The 7,886-nt window shown below is 41.3% G+C and overlaps 1 pseudogene; it reads left to right on the forward strand.

Annotated features, from left to right (window-relative positions):
* The first annotated feature begins 5,663 nt into the window (after positions 1 to 5,663).
* LOC149442503 (uncharacterized) lies at positions 5,664 to 6,838 on the forward strand (annotated as a pseudogene).
* The last annotated feature ends 1,048 nt before the right edge of the window (positions 6,839 to 7,886 follow it).

Genomic DNA, 7,886 nt, shown 5'->3' on the forward strand with positions numbered 1-7,886 from the left:
CCTAAGAGGTTAATCCTCTGCATCATGTAAAAATGCTATTTGATCCTGACTTATCTGATCCTCCCCTTCTTCCAAGGTCCCCCTCTTATCTCCTGACAAGACATATCATATAGAGTCACTCTGCACGTGCTCAGTTTGGTATGTTTTGCTTTTTTTTTCTTGGGAGAGTGCATGTGATCAGCACAGGGCCAATCAGCACTATCCAGATGGAAGTCAGGGGTCCTGCATCCTCCTATAGCAAAATGAAAATTCCTCCTACATGCTTTAACATGTGCTGGGCTGGACACTGATAGAAGTCAAAAGACTGCTCTAACTGCTGATGAGAAAAGGTATTTATCAGTTTATATTTACTAACATAATTTCATTTCTGTGTTGTGTGTACTGTGGGAGACCAGATATAGTGAATGCAGGGGCCTGGGTTTAGCAACACTAACACTGGTACAAAAAAGGATTAATTGGTAGAACTAAGCCCAGAAGTACTACAACGTAAATGTACCAAGCACTTTGCTAACATGGATTGTAACATATGGATTTGACAAAGTGTACCTAGGAATCTGTAAAATATGCAAAATAATATTGCTTCCAAATACCAGATGCATTTGAAATACAGTAATGAAGTATTGGGTATCTTTGTCTTGTAGAATGTCTGACTGGCTTCTAAATGCTACGTAATTATATCCTCCTCTGTGCTGAAACATTTACAGTACAAATGACTGAGTCTCAGGTGCATATTTATTGCTACCAAAATAGGCTGCATAATTCTTTGCTGTGTCTTAAAAAATGATCTTTCTATAGACACAAAATGTCTGCAGAACTCCAGAATCTCAAAGAGCCGTCTGTTTGCAGACAGACAGCTGTGTGTAAATTATCTGGAAGCCCTTTATCCCATCTGTACTTCTCAAGAGCACTTTTTGTATCCAGGAGAAAAACTATTCTGAGCATTGACATTAATTTTTTATGTAATGCTAAATTTTGGAAAATGGCTATAGAGCAGAAATGAAACAGCTGCTGTATGGTACAATTTATTGCTATGGGTAGTGATAAGGAGATATCAGCAAATTTGTTCTGTTTGGGATTCAAATGGATTGAGTGCTGACATTGGTTTTCCTGGGTGGATATCTGTAATCTGTCTTCTATTGTTGGAACTATTGAAGGGATTCTCTTATTAGTTCACCAGTAGGGATGAGACGATGGCTAAGTCCTAACCTAGGTTTTGACCAAACTTTAGATGTTTGGATGAATGCCCAAACTTTGCCCATTATGTGGAAGCCAAACATTAGATAAAAAGTGGTATTTCTACTGCTTCTATACATGACAGCTTCCCACTGTCATGGGATCTTAAGGGTGCATGCATTCGCACCAAATAAGAAAAGGGGTGGGGACAGCAGTGGCATAACTACCCAAGTATGTCCGTGGCTATATTTGGTCAAGGATGTCAATGCCCCTTTTCTTATTTAGTTGTTGACAGCTCATTGAACTGCCTTCAGCCGGACTACCACTGGGATCGGTCATGTGCCCAGTCGTGTTTTCTTTTTTTATTGGCGAGTCAGGGGCCAGCAAGAATTGCATTTGATGATGGGTTTACAACAGGGGATTTCTTTTAGCATTCTTATTTTACTAAATGATTTGTCAAATGTTTGGGTGTCTTTATTTCTAGATTACAACTCTTTTCCCTTTGTTCCCTTATTCCACTTATTGTTAAAAGGGGATTCCATATTCTAATAAACCTCTAGTCCACAGACTCCCACCAGCCAGGGTTGTAGGGAAAAGGCCCTTGTCCTCATTAATATGGAGATAAAGGGGTTGATTTAATAAAACTGGAAAGTGCAAAACCTGGTGCAGCTCTGCATGGCAGCCAATCATCTTCCAACTTCAGCCTGTTCAATTAAGCTTTGATAATAAAACCTGGAAGCTGATTGGTTTTGTTGCAGAGTTGAATCAGATTTTGTACTCTCCAGTTTTAGTAAATTAACCCAAGAGTGTTTACCCCCCCCCCTTGTTGAGGGCACATGGTCTGGTACTGCTCAGGGAGAGGGGTGCACACTCCTTCAACCCCCTTTCCTGACCAACCAAGCTGCATGCTTGGATTAGGGGTCTGGTATGGATTTTTAGGGGTGCCTCATGCATTTTTTTGCATGGAGTCCCAGAAGGGACTGGTATGGATTTCCTGGGAATCTGCATGCATATGTTTGTTTTAATAAAAATAATATAGCGCAAATAATATAATAAAATAATCAAATAATAATCACTTATATGTGAAAGTCCAAAGAAAAAGTCCCAAATTAAAGTCCAATGTCCCAAAAAATTTGAAAAAATTATTATTTACTCAAACTTTATAAATGTTCCAGCTTGCTCACATCTTCTGTGAAAAGCATTTTGTAGATCCACACTCACCAAATGCTGTGAATTCCCAAACTGGTATGGCTTCAAGATGCAAAAAAGACAAGCCTGCAGGTGGGGTGTGGTGTCCTCAGCAATGATATAACTCTTTATTCGATTTCACACTGACTCTCCTTCCCAGATATAGCGAAAAACATAAAAGAAGAAGATGCCAATGATATATTGCTATATACCGATAAAAAATATATTTTCTAAAAAATGCCAAAAAACACTTCCTTACACTCGCATAAAGTAATTAAGCCCCAATTTCCATAGGGTAATTTGATCTCCCACATCACAGATGGTAATCCACCCTTATCTTCCTCCAAACTCTCACTCCTGGATGGACGGATGGATGAATAGGGGTACTTTATGGCCAGCTAGTTACTCTCAAGCCTTCGCTCATGCTTCCTCCTTAATTTACCCCGAATGCATTCTCATGGATGGATGGATGAGAAAATGCAAAAGAAAAAATACCAAAATAGCGTAATACTGTTAAAAACTATTTAATACTCAAGTGATGCTCCAAATGCACTCACATTTTTAAACTGAAAAAAAAACCTTTTTGTATATAAATCGGGACTCATCAAACTTGTTCCAATAGCTATTGGAGCAAGCTTTATCTTGCTGTGGTCCAAAATGGTTATACAGGTGCAAGAGTTGAAGTGGTTAAACTTTTGTGAAGCATTTATAGCATTAACAAACATTTGTGACTCAATTTAATGTATTTAAGAGGAATTTATAAAACCTGTAGCTTTCAGAATGCCTTGTTAAGCATTTTTGTGGAAGGAAATTCATTAAAAGCTTTCCGAATGCCATCTAATGAGCAGGTGGCTACACACTGTCATTGACATGAATTGAGGTGTTTGTCACACTTTCTTGCCAGTCCTTGACAAATGTTACTGGCAAGATCAAAAATGATGCAAAGTTAATCAAAGCAAAGTAAACCAGATCATTCTATACCAGACCATTCACTTCTATGTTAGAACAGCATTGGCTTTGCAAAGCAATTGGAAAGTTTCAATAATCGAATGCCTGTTCTTTATGCCGATTGTTTTTCTCTTTCTATGTCTCCGGATGTGTCCATGGGTTTGAATCTGATATCACTGTTTCCAGGGTACCTATCAAATTCATAAACTGAACACATCTTAAAGCAGTTTACAACTAATAAAACACTTTCAAACTTAAACGTAGCTATAAAACTGGACTGTGAATCTCTGCACATTTTCAAGGCAACTTTTAGATTCTTAAATCAGCACATTTTGAACTTTGCAATTAAAGGCTCATTCATATGTGCAGCAGCCATTGCCACCCTTTAGAACATCGATCTGTGGTGGATGGCTTTTCAGAGGATGTATGGGTAGCTATTAATAAATATACCTCCAGGTGAATGTTGCATCAAAGTCCAGTTGCAGGGACCCCTGAGGATCATAATGATGAGGCATCAATTTTGATGCTGAAGACCTGCAGACAGAATAAGTGATAATGGGGAGATCGTCCAACCATTGTCCAACCACCCTGGAACATTGCTTCGCTCCAGAAGAAATGATGGCACTGGAACTCAAGGTTGGCCTATTTACTCTAAAATATAAAATAATATAAAATTGTGTAGCGCTCCACTGTTATTCCCAATTGGGGTATGTGAATCAAATAATCTGAATATAAATGATTATAATATTCTAATAATAAATTAATAATAAAATATTAAACCAGTGCTTAGAATGACAAAAAATAAAATATTATAATTGTTAATCAAAAAACATAAACAAAATGGCAAAATGTGAAAAACATTTTTTATATAATTATGTGCACATAAGTCCACTTTGTGATAGTGTTGATAAAAATCCAATATTCCTTCTCTTTTACACGCTCACCTTAATGTTTTGACCAAACCGTTAAGGCAGATCAAAACAGCTTGTGTCCTGTAAATGGACTCGTGGGTATTTTCCAGACTAAATCTGTAAATCAGATGGAAGAATTGATAGATGAATGTAGTGGTGTGCTTTTTACATTGAGGGTCTCGCCGTCCTCCACACCACTGTAAAGCTGAATCAAGATGGATGGATGGATATCTCCTTCTCTCCTCCAGGGGGTCTCTCCACTTCCTGCTTCTCCTCTCCTTATTACTCCATTGTCATTCTAAGCACTGGTTTAATATTTTATTATTAATTTATTATTAGAATATTATAATCAGTTATAATCAGATTATTTGGTTCACATACCACAATTGGGAATATCAGTTGAGCGCTACACAATTTTATATTATTTTATATTTTAGAGGTACACATTAAAATGAGTATGTTTAGGGTGTAAGTGAACCACAAAAATATTGTTTATTAGAATAATAATTTATTTAAACACATCATAGTAGCTCACAAGCACTTTCATTATTTTATTTATTCGGCCTATTTACTCTTATGCTTCTTATGTTGGGCATACATGGATTATCCATGTGTGGCCACTGCAGTTGAACAGAAGTTGATCTACCAGGGCAGATGAAAACCGTTCAGTCAGCACTGCAGGCAATAAGCTGCAGCGCTGATCTGTATACTCAGACAATAAGGAAGTCTCTCTGCTGTCAATAGACAAGGTACTCACTTTTCAAGCATATGAATTGTTTGCCAACATCCCAAATAATAGAGAAAATGGAGATTCCCCCAAAGATTGTTCGGGACTTTATTGACAAAGAAACCAGGTTTCTCGTCAAGCTTCTGGCCAACAGGCTGAAGGCTGTCATTGGACATATCATCCACCCGGACTTGCGGCATTCCTGGCCACAGGATTGTGGACAGCCTAGCACTTGTCCGGGACATGGTCCAGTTCATCAGGGACCACCGTGTGCACGCGCCCTGGTCAGTCTTGACCAGGAAAAGGCCTTTGACCGTGTCTCTCATGGGTTTATGTGCAGAGCCCTGCGCAGGTTTGATCTTGGGGAGATGTTTTGTTTGTATGTTAACCTTATGTACAATGATATCTGTAGTACGGTATTGGTAAATGGCTGGAAAACTGACCCCTTCCTGGTCCTCTCTGGGGTCTCCGGGGTCTCTCACCTCTGCTTTTTGTTTGCTGTATAGAGCTCTTTGCCGAATGCATCAGACGGAATCCAGAGATCAGGGGGATCACTGCACTGGGACCAGACAGAAGGGAAGTGAAGTGCTCGCTCTACATGGATGACGTGATGGTGTTCTCTGCTGACCAGTGCTCCATTGACCTGCTCGTCAAGACCTGCGAGGACTGCGGCTAAGCTTCAGGCGGCAAAAGTCAACTGTGGGAAGTCAGAGATCATGCTCTTTGGACAGTGGTTCCTGCCTTCTTCTTCATCCATGCCTTTCGGCGTCAAGACGGACTTCATCAAAATTTTGGGAGTCTGGTTTGGTGCTGAGGGTGCAGCTCTTAAGTCTTGGGAGGAGAGACTGTCAAAGATGAACCAAAAGTTTGGACTTTGGAGACTCAGAGAACTTATCATCAAAGGGAAGACACTGGTACTCCGCAGCGAGATTCTCCCTGTGTTGCAGTACCTCGCCCAAGCTTGGCCCCCACGGGTCAAGACCTGCAAGGCCATCACCAGGGCAGTGCTTTACTTCATCTGGGGCTCCAAGATGGACAGAGTGAAGCTGGCAGTCATGTTCAAGGAACCTCTCAAGGGCGGTAAGTACGTGCCTGACATCGCCACTCAACTGAGGGTGTTTTTTTCTGCAACTGCAGGACTTTGGTGAACCGGATTATGGACTTTGGTGGAAACTCCATGTCACGTTTTTTACTTTTGCCCCTCTGGAGGTCCCTCGGATGGGACAAATGGGACAGCTCCATCCCTTACAACTGGAACACTCCTTGGTAATACTTGGACACTTTTAAGTTTATCAAGGAGCAGGGGCTACATGGAGTCAAGCCTGACTTGTGGAAACCAAAGACTATCCACAAGCTGATTAGAGCAAAAGACATTTTGAAGTCGGTTCCAGGCCTGCCTTCAGACACTTGCAAGGTGGTCTGGAGGAATGTTTCTTCAAAGAGACTCACCAACAGGCACAAGGACCTGGCATGGATGGAAATCCAAGGGGGGTTGCCACTGAGGACATTTATGCATGCCAGGAACCTGAGCATATACAGACACTGCCCTTTTTGCATCATCCAGGAGGAAACAGCTCAGCACATTTTCTGGGAGTGCTCTTTTGCTCAGGACCTGTTGAGGGCATTGGAACTAGAACTCAAAGTCTTTATGCAACAGGCAGCCATCACACACTTTGGTGTGTTGAACGGACTTTTCTGTGGGACTTCTACCCTGGAGGATATTGACGGCATCTGGTGGGTGTTGTGTTGTTTTAAGGACGCTTTATGGTGCGCCAGGAAGCGCCTCATCCATCAGTGGGAGAGGATGTTCATTGAGGACTATCGCAGACTGATCCTCAGTCTACTCAGAGACTATAACTTGATGGACTTTAAGGAGGAAGAGGACATCTGAGGGTCTCTCCTTCCCCCTACTCTCCCTTGCAAGTCTTTCTCCTTTCAATAAAGCTTCAGGCCTGTGAACTCTGTTCCCCTTCCCTTTGCCCTCCTTCCTACCCCCCCCAACGCACCCGATGCTTGTTTGAATTGGTTTATTCGGTAATGTTTCTGCATGTTATGATTATGTGGCGGTGCCATGTAGGATTTGTGGGACAGGGGTCTGACCCAGGCACTGCACATCTGACATTGCATGACCAGGATACTCTGGTGGAACCTTAGGGGGCCACAAACAGTCTCGGGGTAAGCGATGTCATGCATGACGTGATGGTCCAGGGAATTTGTCTACCGTGCACATCACATTAGGCAGCATACCGCTGAGTGAATGTATTTATTGTACAATTGGAATTGTATTGTCATGTGATGCATTAAGCGCTGCATCGCAGTACAGGGTGAGATGTACCCCGACTAAAGTATCATGTTTTTTTATACTTATGTAAAAAATAAAGTATATTTAAAAAAAAAACATAGGAGCTGCATATAAATTCTACTACAATAAACAGGATCCTGGAAGATTTCCATTATATACATACAGTAGCACATACAAGCTGGCCATAAACAGGGCACTGACTGTGTTGATGGAGGAATCTCTCCCAAGGAGCTATTGTGTTCTCTCAGCGTGAGTGTGGGGGGAGCCGTCACTGCCAGGAGAACACAGTAAACAATGCTAGCAGCTGTAATAGCCGCTAGCAATAATCACATGTAAAATCCAACAGGTTGGTTGTACGCAAGATGATCGATCAATCAACTTGGGTACATTAAGCCTGCCCATATATGGTTTAAATCTCGGCCTGTCCCTGCTGAACCGGCCAAGATTCAAACTGTCTATGGCTGGCTTTAGCTTTCGGACACTGTGCATTCCTTAGAATTCATAGAAGGGCCCCACAAAGTTTCAATAGTCCAGAAACTCTACCCTTCCAAAACTGAAAACAAATACACCTGTATTCATTTGGGACACTTACTTAGGACATAGACCAGTGCCCTACTATCTTGTTTCTCTAGAAATA

Source organism: Staurois parvus, unplaced genomic scaffold (genome assembly GCF_062004578.1).
Source record: "Staurois parvus isolate SC_StPar_1 unplaced genomic scaffold, SC_StPar_1.0 ptg000884l, whole genome shotgun sequence".
Lineage (NCBI taxonomy): Eukaryota > Metazoa > Chordata > Amphibia > Anura > Ranidae > Staurois > Staurois parvus.